Below are 17,222 nucleotides of genomic sequence, written 5' to 3' on the forward strand. Positions count from 1 at the left end.
CCTGAGCCAGACTGCCAGGGTTCTAATCCCCACTTCCTCCCTTACTAGCCAAGTGACCTTGGGTCAGCTACAGAACTCTGTGATTCCTTTTCCTCATCTGTAAAATGGGAAAAATAACAGTACCTACCTCACAGAGTTAAGTTTTGAGTGAGTTAATATACTGTCCACTGCTTAAAACATGTCTGACACATTTTAAGAGCACTTCAAGTGTTAACTACTTCTTAGCACTCAGTGACCAGCTCAGTGCCTGGCATACTGGAGCAGTTTAAAGAACATTTGCTGAATAAATGTTAAATAAGAAAAAGCAACATCTCATTCCTATATACTAGGCATACTGGATAATTACAAAATGTAAATGAACTCCTCTCCATTGAATTAGTCAAATGAAAAGAAGAGAACAAAGATCCCTGAAATGATTCTACTCAACTACTTCCTGGCTGATTCAAGATGACTTGCATGCTTTTCCAGTTATTACACTTGTGGTTATTGGTTATTATATCATTACTGCTCACATTCCTGAGGTAAAGACAACCTATCTCTATTAACGCTATTGTAAGAAAAAGAAAAAAAGTAGCCAGGCCTTTCTCTCATTCCAAATTAAAAAACTGTGTTCTTTTTCTGCATATGACAAAGTATAAAGACCAATATCTTATTCAGCTTTAGTTTAAGAGTTTGAAACTCACTCTCCAAACACCACCCAAGTATATTTTCTCTGCCTTCTATCACGCCCCCAATGAGGCAACACAACAGACTACTTAAGGTAGCACATTTACTTCTTTTAGTCAAATCATGATGAAGGGGCAAGGTTGAGAATATTATTGTTTCTGAATACAGTATGTGTTCAGAGTACCCATGATCCTCTGCAGAGTCAAATATTATCTGCTGTGATGGTGGAATAGCATTTCCAGGAGTTCAGGGGCCAGAAAGAAGATCAAAATGCTAAACTGGGTTAGGACTTGATCAAATGTGTCTGAATGGGAAGGCACATTTTTTTTCTTTAGAAAACAACATATTTGTATATTTAATCGGATCATGTAAACTAGGAAAAATTTTACTAGCAGAAAATATGTAGTTACACATACATACCTATATAACTGTACAATATAAAATCATTTTAAGCACAAGTGCACCATTTTTCAAAGTCCTCAAGTTAAGCATAATTAGTTCTAAGTTTCTCCATTAATATTAGTTTACTACTTGTTTATCATGTTGTCTTCTGTCAATATTACCAGAAGTAGCAATTACTTACAAATATACTGTTTACATATGAAAACAAAATAATTATAGTCCTAATTTATATTTTTCATGCAAAATGGGGAGAAAAACTGTCTTGCTTAATTTTAGCAATCAAACTACCTTGTTCCAGCAATGGAAACTGTGGTGCAGGTTTGAGGATGTTTACACTGGAAAAGGCTACTAATGATGTCAAGCTCCAAAATGCAGCTTCTTACTGGCTTTTGCTCATTTACCTGTCTGTCTCCCCCATACACTGTTAGCAACTTGCACAGTGCCCAACACATAAGTCATTCTAGGAATATTTGAATAAATGAGTACTGGGCACTGTTCCAAGACCACAGTAACTCACAAAGGTAGGCTATTGATAATGTAGAATTGGACAAGGAAGTAGCTATTACCAAGTAATAATTCATTCAATGAATCAATTCATTCAACTCAGGTATTTACTGAGTATCCAGCACATGCAAAATACTGTTAGGCCCTGGAGGGACACTGAAGCCACTAAGATCTGGACCTTGCTCCAATGTGTTAACAATCAGACTGAGGGAAAGAATATGCTGTTCTATGAGAAGTCAATATGCTGAGAGTGAATCAATTGTATGATCACTACATGTCAAAGGATAATTGTTAGATATTAAGCAAAGTGAACCAATAAGGTACCTGTTCATAAAAAATGTATCACCCAGGGTTAGAGAAAGACTGAGCAAGGAAAGAGAATAATGATTTGATTAAAGCTGTAAAGACATAAGAAAAAGGTTCCCTCTGTTTCTCTCAAAGCTTCAGAACTCCTTCAGGCGACGTACTCAGAGTCCTAACCCAATCATAAATTTCTCTTGCTTTCACAGATAGGGGTAAAAAACTTGGGAGTATAAGAAATACTGAGATTTCTCCAATCAAGCTGCCTTGTACCACTAATTCCTACAATGAAAAGGGAATGAGAAACAAGATCAGAATGAATGACTTATTATAAATAAATTCCTGTAGTTCTTAGATTATAGACTATAAAATGACACTAATGAACAGAGGTGGGTCAATATTTACTTCAGGATCAAATGTGTTCGAACTTATCCCGCATCAAATCAACACAAATGTTCTATCAGTCCCCTGAACTCGCTTTTACTGAAGCATTCTTATTAGCTCAGAGCCCAGAGATTGACTAAAAGTCCTAATTTACACAGTCAACAAGGATACCATGGCATTTTTTCAGAAGGGAAATACTATTAACCTCACTTCTTTAGCTAATTTCAACCTCAGTGCTGGAATTAATGTCCCTGTTCTTTTTAACCTTCTTTGGCTACTTTCCTTTTTATGATCTGTTCTTAACTACACATCTGCATGATGTGATAAGTCATATATCTCACTAGAGGGATGAAGTATCATTTTATAGGGATAGTTGGGAGATGGAGTATGTTTAGTGATTTAAAACTGAAAATAATGCTCTCAGGTTAGGATTTGTTCATATTAAGAAGGTGAAAGATCTCTACTCTTGTCCTATGCCAATTAATTTTTAATCCAAAATAACTTGTTTCAAATGCAAATCTGATTATTTCACTATATTTCCTTTTTAAGATTTTGTTTTTAAGTAATTTCTATACCCAACGTGGGGCTCAAACCCATAATCCCAAGATCAAGAGTTGCATGCTCCACCAGCTGAGCCACATTTCTCACATTCACTACATTTCTCACATTCAATGCCTTCTTATTTCCCTCAGAATAGTTTCTAAATTTTAAAACTTCATAGTTTCCAAAGTTTCAAATCCCACCATCAGTTCCTGTCAAATTCTCAATTTCCTTATGTGTCACTCTCCCATCTAACATGTTACAGACTATGTAGTCATATTACTTTTCTTTTCAGTCTTCAAATTTGGCACTTTTAAATTTGGCTAAGGGCTTTACTTCATGCTATTCTTCCTTCTAGAACTTTCTTAATTCCATTCTATTCTTTGCTTACCCAAAAGGTATTCATTTTTCTAATTTTCAGGGAGGCTGGCCCTAAACCTGTTCTCTCTTCCCTGATCCCCTACCTTCCCCAGCCCTGTTAAATGCTCTGAAATCACCTTTGCACCTTCTCTTTGGGAGCAGTGATTATGCTTATAATTCCTTGTTCAGTATTTATCTTTCTCACTAGTCTGAATTCCAGGAGGACAGAAAGCCTTCTCTTTTATTCACTGTGTCCCACACTGGTACACAGAAAGCACTCAATTATTTGTTAAATAACTGAACAAACAAAGAAACAAATGTAAGCTCCATATGGGTATGGTCAGGATCCAGAGAGAAAGTTACAAATCTGCTCTGTTATCATTCATTCATTCATTCATATCTTACATTTTGAAGCTTCCAAGTTGCTTCTAAACCATGCCCTCCACTTTCTACTTTATTGGCCAGTCTCTCCCATTTTTTAAAACAAAGGTGATTTTCTTCCCCTAAAAAATTCCCCTAAAACTGAGGCGATTCCCAAGTATTTACATAAAGACTATTCTTCCAAAAATGCATAACTAAGTTTGGCAACACTGGTTAACTTTCACAGTGGCCAAGGAGTCAATCAATTGTACCTGTGTTGATCCTCATGTTTTCAACTCAATAGGCTTGTTACTACTGGATATACCCCCTTTTTATTAACAGGTTAATATATCAAATTAATGCCTGTTTATCAAAGCCAAACTATTTTTTAAAGCAGAACAATTTACTATATTTGTATTTATATTTTCTTTTTAATATAGCAATGGAGAAAAAAGATAAACATCTTTTTGCCATATGAAAATCCCTTATTAGGGACTGTAGAAAATATGCCAGGTTAAGAACACACTAATCCAACAAATCTAAGTAGTACTCTTGAACACTAACTAGGCAACAGACTTAAGCTGGGTCAAATATATAGATGTCTGGGCTTGTTGTTTCCATGTGAGAGGCAACTTGGTACTACAGTCCAGGCAACCAGAGACCCAAATGCCAGTCACAACCTACCATTTACAAACTGGGCAAGTCATCTATGTCCTCTGAAGCTCAAATATCTCAACAGTAAAGTGTCCCCCAAGGTATCTATAAGATCATGAATAGTAAAGCCCTTTGTAAAACAGAGTATGGTAAGACATTTAAATTTATAATGATTATTAGTAGGCTTATTTACTTTCTTTAGCTAGGAATGTGCTTTTCTTCTGGGTCTCAGCAATCAATCACAGATGATTACAGCCATGTAACAATAATAACAGAGCATTCTCTATGGAGCAGTTACTGACCAAATCAAATAAGGACTCTGTTTCAAAACAAGCACTTCACATTTGTCATCTATCTGTTCCATGGTGACTTTCAGAAGTAGATGGATAAAATTCGGTACACAGTTAAAGTTATCAAATATATCATTTTCAACTAAAAGTATTTTCAAAAAGATACCTGTTTTGTGGTTTTGAATAGCATTCAAAGAAGTCCGAGGCAGGAATAATGGCTAACAGCTTTAGGAATTCACAGACCAATCACTATGTAATTTTTTCTGGGACAATCCCAGGAATAGCTAGAGAAGACATGTGTAACAGCAGCTACATTACTTCTTGATGGTAAGACTAGCAGTCCCTTCCACCTGTAATTGGAGTTTTCTTAGAAACTACAGGTTATCAATCAATGCTCTCACAAGGGAAGTCTATCTTATAACTTCATTTTGTTGAACAAGAGAAAAACATGCCATCTGATATATGGTGGAAAAAGGAAAAGGAGTAAAATCAAAGAATGTACTTACTCTTTGAGGTACTTGACAGATGTAAAACAACTTTAATCAACTTAGGGAAGAAATATATGCACATCTGAATAGACAGTAGAGATGATCTGGGCCTAAAGAAATAGGAAAAATGTCCTAAATTAATATAATACTTCTTTAAATTATATATATATGTGTGTGTTATACACACACGCGAGCGTGCACACACACACAATGGATTTTTTAGATCCTACTCACAACTAAGAATAAGGAGGCCCAAGGAAACACTGTGCAGTTAGTTGTCTTGGAAGTAAAAGAAACTCATTGTTTCTTTTGTACCTTTTAAAAGGACGCTGATAACAAAACTAGGCTAAGTTGATATGCATTGTGCATCCTAAAATTTGCAACTAGGATGCTTTTTTGAGTTTACAGTTCCACCAATGGCTCAACCTGCCATCTAAGTATGTTTCTATAGATCTATTTTAGGCACCAACAACTTCCTTTTCAAATACTATTTATTACAATAGGCAGGATGCAAACTTATAAACGCCAGAGAACTTCCTGCATTGAGGCATTTATCACTAGCCCCATTATTATTATGTAGAATGTTGTCCTCAACAGTGCACAGAAGAGATTTCAAATTATGATTTTTCTTTTCTAAATGTATGTTTCTTAAGTTGGTATCAAGCATAACTGCGCACTCCAAATTAAGGGAAAATCGTTTTACAATTAAAAACACACACTAGGATCCCTGAGCTCTCATTTTAAGTGGGGTCACCAAGTCCGGCCTTTCTCTAACGCGGTAACCGGCCCCTCCCAAGGCCTATTACACACAACTTGGGCTTCAGAGTAAAGCACACCAAGCTTCCAGAGCAAACCGCACTCCCCCTCCTCTCCTCTCCTTCTCTTCGAGCCCTGTCCTTAGGAGCAACAGAGCTAGCAGAAAGAAAGAAAAAAAAGGAGGGGGGGGCTCTCCTGGGTAGAGCCAATAGAAAGAGACCGCAACAGCGACTGTTACCGCTCTCAGAACAAACCCATCCCTGCAACACTGAGTGGGTTTGAACCGCGAGCAGGTCATCATTACACAACCAACTGGTGATTCAAAAATAGCAACTTGCAGCTCCACACCGCACACCCCGCTGGCCAAGCCCAAGCCCTCGGCCGCTCCGGCAAGACACCTCGACATTTCCACACTCCTGTGTACACAATTTCTTAAAAGCCTGATCAAATACCTCCTCATTCAATTTTCACGTCCACAGATGTAGGGTCAACAGTTTTCAGTGTCCCTGATGCCCTTCGATTTAGCTATTTTACACAAAATCCTCAACGACTTATGCAAAAGACCCAAAAAATCAGATTCCTGACCACACCTACCTGTTTCTCACATCCAAGACATTTCACTCGCCCACACTGAGAAGCTTCTTAGAGCGTCTCCCTCGCAGCGTCCCAGGAAGTGCGTTCCCAGCGAGCCGCACCGGAGGCTTCTGGGAGCGTAGTCCGGTTTTCCCGAGGCCCTAATCAGGAATGCCCTGGATGACTGGGAGACTACAATTCCCAGAAGCCACTGGGCCGCCGGCCGCAGGCAACATCCTGCGATCACCTTCTGCCTTTCTTTCTCCCTGGCCCCTGGCCCCCTCACTCCCCTTGCACCTTCAGGTCCTTCCAGATTTGGGTTACAGGTGTTTAAAAAAAAAAAAAGTTAAACGAAACAAAACTAAAAATAGTTTCAGGTTGGGTACCCAAGTAAATATTTACTACTAAATGTGATCTCCCGGTAAGGTTTGTTAGCAAAAACCCTTAAATACTTTTTTCCACGAAGTATTGACCAAGGCACAAAGTAGAAAAGCTCAAACTCTAGAACTGACTTTGAAAATGTTCAAAGCTACAGATAACTTGAATAGTACAATGGACACCTGTGTGCTTACTCTCTAGATTCAACAACTATCAACATTTGCCACATTGATCTTATCTCCACTTATGTGTGTGTGTGATCACTAAGGTGATAGGCATCATGACACTTCAGCATCCTTTGTTTTAAATATTTAAAAATATATTTAACTGCCTGGTTTAATATGGGGTTTTGCTACATATTAGTTGGGTGGCCTTGGGCAAGTTACCTCTCTCTGAGGTTATCTGTAATGAGGATAATAAGATCACCTACATCATAGAATTGTCTTGAAAATTAAGGAACTAAATACAGGCAAAGCACTGAGCACATAACTAGCTATTAGATATTTAAAGTAACTTTACTCTTCTGCACAATTCCACCTAGCCTGGCCCTTTCTTTGTGGTTTCTAAATATGAAGTACTGCATTAGTGAATATCTGAATTAAAATAAAGGTTTCAGAAGTCTTGTATAGGACTGATGTATTTTATATGTATAAGGGATGTTGAGAGGGGCCTGGGTGGCTCAGTCGTTAAGCTTCTGCCTTAGGCTCAGGTCATGGTCCCAGAGTCCTGGGATGGAGCCCTGCATCAGGCTCCCTGCTCAGCAGAAGCCTGCTTCTCCCTCTCCCACTTCCCCTGCTTGTGTTCTCTCTCTCGCTGTGTCTCTCTCTGTCAAATAAATAAATGTATCTTTAAAAAAAAAAGGTTGTTGAAGTGTCACGTTGCGTACTAATTTCAAATGATCACACACCAAATGGAGATAAAGTAAATGTGGCAAATGTTGATAATTGTTGAATCTAGAGAAAGGAAGTATATGGGTGTTCATTTACTGTTCCAACTCTCTGTATCTTTAAAATTTTTCAAGATAAAAAGTTTGAGGAAAAGCATCACAGTTTTATTTATTTTTTTATTATTATGTTATTTTAATCACCATACATTACATCATTAGTTTTCGATGTAGTGTTCCACGATTCATTATTTGCATATAACACCCTGTGCTCCATTCATTACGTGCCCTCTTTAATCCCCACCACCACGCTAACCCATCCTCCCACCCCCCTCCCCAGAACCCTCTGTTTGTTTTTCAGAGTCCATCGTCTCTCATGGTTCATCTCCCCCTCTGATTTCACCCCCTTCATTCTTCCCCTCCTGCAATCTTCTTCTTTTCTCTCTCTTTTTTTTTTTTTTTACCATATAATGTATTATTTGTTTCAGAGGTACAGATCTGTGATTCAACAGTCTTGCACAATTCACACCGCTCACCATAGCACATACCCTCCCCAATGTCTATCACCCAGCCGCCCCATCCCTCCCACCCCCCCACCATTCCAGCAACCCTGTTTGTTTCCTGAGATTAAGAATTCCTCATATCAGTAAGGTCATATGATACATGCTTTCTCTGATTGACTTATTTTGCTCAGCATAACACCCTCCAGTTCCATCCACGTCATTGCAAATGGCAAGATTTCATTTCTTTTGATGGCTGCATAATATTCCATTATATATATAACACATCTTCTTTATCCAGTCATCTGTCGATGGACATCTTGGCTCTTTCCACAGTTTGGCTATTGTGGACATTGCTGCTATAAACATCGGGGTGCAGGTACCCCTTCGGATCACTACATTTGTATCTTTGGGGTAAATACCCAGTAGAAAGCATCACAGTTTTAAACAAAAGTAAAGGGTTGCATCCATCCCTATCCCACTCTGCCTGTATTTAACTTGGGCAAGTTAAGTAACCCCCTTCTGGCTCAGGATTTACCTGTAGTAATAATGTTATCTACATCAAAAAAATAATGGTAAGGATTAAATGAGTTACTATACATAGAGAAGTTTACACCAGTGTCTGACATTGTTTTTACCATTTTTCATTTTATGTTGCTCGAGGAACTTTTTGTTAGTGATAGAAAAGGGGAAAAGGCCACTCACTATCTGTCCATTATAACCACCTTCTGATCTTCCATAATGCTTCAGAGGATGGATAGAGTTATCTAAAGGCCTGAAGCAATCCAATCCCAAAGTTAGACCTAGAAATGTAATTATGAGAAAGAAAGATTGGGGGTAAAAGGATCTCTGAGCGCAGGCCAGCCAGATGGATGACAGCAATATGACACAGCATATCGCACTTCTTTGCTCTGAATTTCAGTTCTTTCATCTATAAAACTGAATTGAATCCAATAACTGTATACAAAATCATTTTATAATTTAGTTCCCAATCACTGATGAATTAACTTGGTTAGCAGATTTTAGCTGGGATGAATATGTAGTTGATTATAATGATAAAAAAAAAATAACAGCACCAAAAGGAAGTGAAAGACTATTTCTAAACTTACTGGTAAGTTCACATCTATGGTTAGCCTGGCCTTTAGTATAGCAAAGATAGAACAAAATACTTATGTACCCTAGTGGGACTAGATTATTAGAATGTCATTCTCAGAAGTACTTTAGGTAAGACTTTATTTTTTTCTTTTTTTTTTTAAGATTTTATTTACTTGAGAGAGAGCGAGAGAGAGAGAGAGCACAAGTGGGGAGAAGAGGGAGAAGCAGGCTCCCTGCTGAGCAGGGAGCCCAATGTGGGGCTAGATCCCAGGACCCTGAGATCATGACCTGAGCTGAAGGCAGACGCTTAACTGACTGAGCCACCCAGATGCCGCTAGGTAAGACTTTAGATCAGCAATTAACAATCCTGGCTTTCCATTTTTTCTCAACAGAGACTCATTAAGGAGTAAGTCAAATCTTAAAACAAATTCACTGCAATATACCACCACCAAAATTCTACAAATATCTACTTACTCTATTAGTTTCCTATTATTGCTGTACCAAATTACCACAAAATTCACTGGCTTAAAACAACCACAAATTTATTATTTTACAGTTCTGGAGGTCAGAAACCTGACACAGATCTTACTGGGCTAACCTAAAGGTGCTGGTAGGGTTGTATTTTTTCTGGAAGCTTCAGGGGAGACTTTCCTTGTCTTCTCCAGCTTCCTGAGGACACCTGCACTCCTTGGCTTATGATCCCCTTCCATTTTAAAACTTGGCAATAGCTGCTTGAATCTTTCAACATCTAAATCACATCCCTCTGACATTCTTCTGCATCTCTCATCTTTCAAGAGCACTGTGATAACATTTGACCCACTCGGACTACCCCGAATAATTTCTTTATTTTATGGTCATCTAATGAGCAACTGTAATACTCCCTTTCCATGTAACTGAATGTATTCACAGATTCTCAAGATGAGGATGAAGACATCTTTACAGGACCATTATTCTGCCTGCCACAGTCACTAATCACTTCTTTCTATTTGAATCCAAGGGTCTCTTTCTGGTCCTCATTCTCTTCCACCTCCTTTAGGTCCACATTGCACAATTCTGATTGCCTCTTTTTTTCCTAAACTCTGCTTTCTCATTTTTGGAAACACCAACATTTCTACTTTTCTTCTAGTTTACCTGATTTGTTCCCTGTCTACCTGTTGCTTTCACTTTCTCCTCCTCACTCCCCAATTATCAAAAGGCTCTGTCCTGGGGCCCTATCAATAAAAACTTCTTCAGAGGGCAATCCGTTTTTTATCTCCCCAAATCCACATCTGGCTAAGACTTTTCATAACTTCAGTACTGTTTCTAATTACCAGCTCATATGATTAACTTATTACTTTAATTTCAACATTCTCCAAATAAAAAATAATGATTGTTCTGCTTAGTCTTCCATCATTCCTTATTTTGTCAGTGGTTTCCTCTTTCTTATCTTTTGTTTGTTGATATCTTCTTCATACCTTTTACTCAAATTAGGAACCACATCCTGATTCTTTCTTTGAAATATCCATTTGTCCCTTACTCACTACAAAGAATTGTCACAATCCTATTTAAAGCCCTCATCTTGGGGTGACTGGATGGCTCAGTCAGTTAATCATTGGACTCTTGGTTTTGGCTCAGGTCATGATCTCAGGGTCATAGGATCCAGCCCCGTGTGGAGCCTCAGCTCACAGTCTGCTTGAGATTCTTTCCCTCTTCCTCTCCTCTCTCTGCCCACCCCCACTCACATGCACTCTCATGCTCTCTCAAATAAATAAAATCTTAAAAAAAAAATTAAGCCCTTACCTCTTCACATTAAGATATGTGCAATAATTTCCTTACATATATATTAATGTCTATTTAAAAATAATAGAGAACAGGGCGCCTGGGTGGCTGTTGGTTAAGCGACTGCCTTCGGCTCAGGTCATGATCCTGGAGTCCCGGGATCGAGTCCCACATCGGGCTCCCTGCTTAGTGGGGGGTCTGCTTCTCCCTCTGACCCGGGCTCCCTGCTCAGCGGGGGGTCTGCTTCTCCCTCTGACCTGCTTCCCTCTCGTGCTCTCTGTCTCTCATTCTCTCTCTCAAATAAATAAAATCTTTAAAAAAAATAAAAATAAAAATAATAGAGAACATTCAATATTTATTACATTCCAAGGATATTTTCTATGAATTATCTAATTTAATCACAATGAATCTATATTAATGACAAAGAAATTGAGATGCAGAGAGATTAAATAATGTGCTGAAAATCAAGAAATAGTAAGTGGAGGATATTCCCAAAATGTTGTTGTCACCAGTCAGAACTCTTCAGATTCAGGGCAGTCTCCTTATTTTGGATTTCTGCAGCTAAAACTTTACTTACTCTAAATGCTTATTGAAGCCATTCCTGAAGTTGGAATATCTTTCTACTACCCTTTCTGCCCACCCAAATCCTACCTACCTTCCCCCTTTTCTGAATAATTTTATCTTCTGTAAATTACACACATCAACTCCAAATGGAAACTAACTGGCACATAATATTCCTTTTTTATGTGTTAGTCATATTTCACCATAGTATTTCCAAGTCCCTGACTGAAACTCCACAAATTCAGATTAATTTTAAAAACTCTGGGGGCGTTTGGATGGCTCAGTCAGTTGAGTGTCCGACTGTGGCCCAGGTCATGATCTCGGGGTCTTGAGATTGAGCCTCACAACGGGCTCCATACTCAGCAGGGAGTCTGCTTAGGATTCTCTCTCTCCCTCTCCCTCTGGCCATCCCCCACACCATGCACGCTCTTTCCCTGAAATAAATACCTCTTTAAAAAAAAAACCCTCCCCATATACTATTTTTTAGAGGAGCCTATCAAATAAAAAATAATAAATAACTATCTATTAATTGGGAAGTTGGGAAGTATAGAGAGAAAAGTAGGGGAATGTTATGGGTAGAAGGTGTTCCTCAAAAATTCCAATGTTGGAGTCCTAACTCTCTCAACATACCTCAGGATGTGACCTTATTTGGAGACAGGGTTTTTATAGAGGTAATCAAGTTAAAAAGAGGTCATTAGTTTGAGTCTTAATCCAACATGACTTGTTTCCTTATAAAAAGGAAAAATTTGGAGACAACCACACACACAGGGAGAATGCCATGTGAAGATGAAGGCAGAAACTGGGGTGTTGCTTCTATAAGCCAAGGAACACTGCAAACCACTAGAAGCTAGGCAGGTGACACGGAAGACAATCTCCCTCAACAGCCCTCAGAAAGAACCACCTCTGTCAGTACCTTCATCTCCTACTTCTAGTTTAAAGAATTGTGACACAATATATTTCTTTTGTTCAAATCCCTCAGTTTGTGGTACTTTGTTAATGTAGCCTTAGCAAACTAATACAAGAAATAAGGGAAGAAGGTTCTGGATAACCAAGCAGTGAGCTGTCACTTTAAAAATGGTTAGGACTTTGTTGTCTACTATAAAAGAGGTAGGATGACCGCACATGTTTCCAATCTTCTTTAGTAAAGTTACTGGTGAATAGGGGAGGGAGGGAAGGAAATTTTTTTCTTAAGTTTTTATTTTTTTAAATTAATTTCTTTTTTAATTTTATTTATTTGACAGACAGAGAGAGACAGCAAGAAAGGGAACACGAGCAGGGGAGTGGGAGAGGGAGAAACAGGCTTCCTGCTGAGCAGGGAGCCCAATGCGGGGCTCGATCCCAGGATTGATCCCAGGACCCTGGGAACATGACCAGAGCCAAAGGCAGACACTTAAGGACTGAGCCACCCAGGTGCCCCAGGGAAGGAAATTGTACAAAAGAATTGGCTTAAAGTAGGATAACTGAAGGCTTTTGCCTGTAATTGCATTCAGGTGTTGTAAATCTTTGTCATTTACCATGCCTATTACCTTCTCCTTCCACTGCCACTATTTTTAATATAGTTTTTACAGATAAACCTGTATGTTAAACTTTTGATGAATGTGTTACAAATTTGGAATTACACCATTAGTGATTCTTTAAAGCAGGTGAGTTTTTCTGGTTTCTATTTTTATAGGAAAGGCCATGCGTGCACATTATATTGTTCTTATAATTTCTCTTGACCTCAAGGTAGTACTGGTTCATGTTAAGATTTGTTTTTGAAACTGAGGCTCAATTATTCTATAGTACTCTTATTTCTCCCCTTTAGGATTTGGTTGACCAGAGGCTTTTATCTACAGTCATTTAATCATGTTGCAAATCCATTGAAAGCCAGAAGCTTCTACTCAATGCCTGCTCTTGATTTAAAGTATTTTCAATCTCCTCAATTTGTAGCAAAGCATATACAAATAAACTGAAGGCATATTTTAGATTTATAATCATACCCTTTTTCTTAAGAAAATTACACCATGGTCTTCTTAAAGCCTTTCATATTGGAATAATACCGGTAATAATGTTTGATAACAAGAAAATGAAGGCACTGGTCAGAAGATATTGGCAGTTTCAGAAAAATATATTGAAATATGTGCCATGAACAAAGGAAGCTTTGTTCTTCGCTTTCAACTTTCAATCACTTAAAGTTTACAAAATAAATAGAAAAAAAAACCAACTTTGCCATATATTGCTCCAAAATTAATTATAATATAAACTGCATATGCTGTTCTTCAAATTCTAAGTATTTCAGAGGACTGGATTCAAATAATAGCTGTGCTTCACATAGCTTAGTATCTGGGGCAACCCAACAAATTTAATTTCTTACAAACACATTTATAATATAAACAAAGGTGACTGCTTCTCTGAAGTCTTCCACAACTATTAATTAAGCAACAGTCATATAATGAGAAACCGTAAAAGTACAAAAATTTGAACTGCCTAAAATTAATGATTGGTTATGGTCAGAAATGGTAGTTGAAATTGCGCCTGGCTTTTTCATCCGTCTGACAGACAACTGAGGCAATAACCCACATCACTCCTGAATTATCCACAGGGAAATACTACAACTTTCCAACATACATGCTTTTCTTTCTTTTCTCTCTCCTTTCTATTACCTGCTTGATTTTGCTTTTCCTTCAGCTGGCTTGTGACACCCACTTACAGCTGAAGAGATTCCTCTGATACTTTCCCTCTACTTGCCAAGCTCCAATCACAAAACAAAACAAACACAATGCTTCTCTGACATAGCTATTTAAGAAAAAAAATAAATTTTTCATTATTATTTAGCTTTGCAGTAAATATTACAGCATGTTGTCTGCCAACATTTGTTAACTATATTTATCTAAATGGCTTATTCCCAAGGTATAAACTCTTATAAGGCAAAGACATTTTTTAAATTATAAAATACAGTAGACTCCCCAAAAGGTTAAAAACCCCCAAAACAGGGGTGTCTGGGTGGCTCAGTCTGTTAAGTGTCTGCCTTTGGCTCAGGTCATGATCCCGGGGTCCTGGGATCCAGCCTTGCATTGGGCTCCCTGCTCAGCGGCAAGCCTGCTTCTCCCTCTCCCTCTGCCCCTTCCCTCTCTGCTCGTTCTCGTTCTCTCTCAAATAAAAAAACCAAAAAACCCCAAAACATTCATGTACCCACCACCCAACTTAGTAAATGACCAAAAAGCAATATAGTGTAGTGTTTAAAAGAGATATTTGTGAACAACTCAGTACACTGCCCAGCATATGGAAACATTACTGTGTTAGATATTATTACCAGCACAGACAATGTACTGTTTCTCGATTTGCTTCACTTGTCTATTCCATTAGGAGAGACAGATTTAAACTAAATTTGAGATACTCAAAGGTTTAAAAATATACATTAAATTCACCACTTGGTCTTCAAACAAAATGTTACCATGTTTTTGAAATAAGATGTCTTCTGTATAAGTTTTACAATTTAAACTACTGCTAATTTTCTTTTTTTATTGTTAATCACCATACATCATTTGTTTTTGATGTAGTGTTCCATGATTTATTATTTGCATATAACATCCAGTGCTCCATGCAGAACGTGCCCTCTTTAATACCCATCACCAGGCTAATCCATCCTCCCACCTCCCTCCCCTCTAGAACCCTGTTTGTTTTTCAGAGTCCATTGTCTCTCATGGTTTGTCTCCCCCTCCGATTCCCCCCCTCATTCTTCCCCTCCTGCTAGCTTCTTTTTTTTTTTTTTTTAACATATTATGTATTATTTGTTTCAGAGGTACAGATCTGATTCAACAGTCTTGCACAATTCACAGGGCTCACCATAGCACATACCCTCCCCTAAACTACTGCTAATTTTCATTTCATTTTTAAGCTATAGTTTGTGAGCTAACTTATGGTGCTGCTTTGAAACATTTAAAAAAAATTATTATGTATGCTTTTATTTAAATAGCTGTCACTTATTATCTATCCATCTATCTATCTATTTATTTAAAGTAAGCTCTGCATCTAATGTGGGGCTTTGACTCACGACCCTGAGATCAAGAGTCCCAAGCTCTACTGACTGAGCCAGTCAGGCGCCGGAAACATTTTTAATGTAACTTAATGATATTACAAATTTCTACAGGGAGCTTACCTTTAACTGATTTTTTTTATCTGAACTTTGCAAACCCTATGAAACTACTTAGAAAATAGTCCATGTGTTTATGTACATGTTGGCAAGAAAAAAAATCTTTAGCTTTCATTAACTTTCTCAGAGGAATCTCTGTACTCCATCCTCCCAATGACATATAACTTTACAAGAAAACTAACTAGATAAAACCTGAAATAAAATACCCTTGGCCCGATTTTTCCCATTATGAAGACTCCCCCCCCCCCTTCATTAGATAATACATGTTTACCACTTAAAAGAAAACATTAGAGGTCCCGGGGTAGCTCAGTCGGGTTAAGCGGCTCAGACTCTTCATTCCAGATCAGGTCATAATCTCAGGGTTGTGAGATCAAGTCCCGGATAGGGCTCCACACTCACTGCAGTGTCTGCTTGTCCTTTATTCATCTCCTTCTGCCCCTTGCCCCACTCATGCTCGCTCTCTCTCTAAAATAAATAAATAAAATCTAAAATAACATTAATTTTCCATAAAGTTCACTTTGCTAAGAATAATATGGATATATATTGCAAAAATAACAATATATTTCTGGAACATTTTTATTCATAGGTGAAATCTTCGAAGCACAAATCCAACTTCACAGTATGATAACTTAATACTTGACAGTGTCTGGTGGTATAAACTTATAATTCATCATGGTAAATGAATTTGACACAGCAAGCTCTTCAAGAACTACTGGGACTTGGTAAAAATTTATTATACATAGCACATTGATACCCTGGCTATTCAGTAATATAAAAATTTCTTCCAAAAAGTATATATATTTTGAAAGATGAAAATGAAAAAAATCTTGCTTAAGGACAGAATAAATGGCATCTGAGATGTTAGTATATTTCAAAATAAATCTTTAAGTTTTTAAAATGTATTTGTTTGTAAAATAAAAAGGGATCCAGATTTTTTCCTTCTGTTTAGAATAAAAACTATCAACTTTCAGTAACTAGAAAATACAAATCATGGAACATTTTAGTGAGTTACATAACACAATGCTTCAGTTAGTTGTAGAGTAGTAACCTGACCATTACTGACAGAGCAAGTAAGATCTAATTCCTCTTAATTCTCAGCACATATCTACTATCCTTTGCCACAGCAGAAAATAAGATTATGGTGTCAGAACTTCAGAAATTCACCTGATGAAACTGACCTCACATTGCTCTTTCTTTATATTTAGGAAATATATATATATTTTTAAAGATTTTATTTATTTATTTGACAGAGAGAGAGACAGCGAGAGAGGGAACACAAGCAGGGGGAGTGGGAGAGGGAGAAGCAAGCTCCCCGCCGAGCAGGGAGCCCGACGCGGGACTCGATCCCAGGACCCCGGGATCATGACCTGAGCCGAAGGCAGTCGCCTAACCAACTGAGCCACCCAGGCGCCCCTATATTTAGGAAATATTAAAAGAGAAAAAGGATACTAAAGTTGTAAGTGTAAAACATACCCAAAATGAAACATGGTCAGAATGATCAGTACTGATGTTTAAATTCCAAATGCTCTTCTCACTCTTATTTCTTTGTTGTAAAGCAGAACCAGGCTATTCTAATCCCCTGCAGTTTCTGCTTGTGAATGTGAGATCCATAAGGGCAGCAGTCCTGTCTTTAACATT

The 17,222-nt window shown here is 37.9% G+C and overlaps 1 protein-coding gene across 6 annotated transcripts in view; it reads right to left on the reverse strand.

Annotated features, from left to right (window-relative positions):
* Positions 1-6,395, reverse strand: part of CLDN12 (claudin 12) — a 117,507-nt gene extending 111,112 nt beyond the window's left edge. For all 6 annotated transcript variants that reach the window (XR_010406543.1, XR_010406542.1, XM_064575301.1 and 3 more), the window contains exons 1-2: positions 6,299-6,395; positions 4,967-5,058 (exon numbers count right to left, since the gene is read on the reverse strand). The gene's annotated coding sequence lies outside the window, so the exon portion shown is untranslated. The remainder of the gene's footprint in view (positions 1-4,966; positions 5,059-6,298) is intronic.
* Between the last annotated feature and the right edge of the window lie 10,827 nt (positions 6,396-17,222).

The sequence above is a fragment of the Mirounga angustirostris genome, unplaced genomic scaffold (assembly GCF_029215605.1).
Source record: "Mirounga angustirostris isolate CCGP_5_RB_7025 unplaced genomic scaffold, mMirAng1.0.hap1 SCAF_12, whole genome shotgun sequence".
NCBI lineage: Eukaryota > Metazoa > Chordata > Mammalia > Carnivora > Phocidae > Mirounga > Mirounga angustirostris.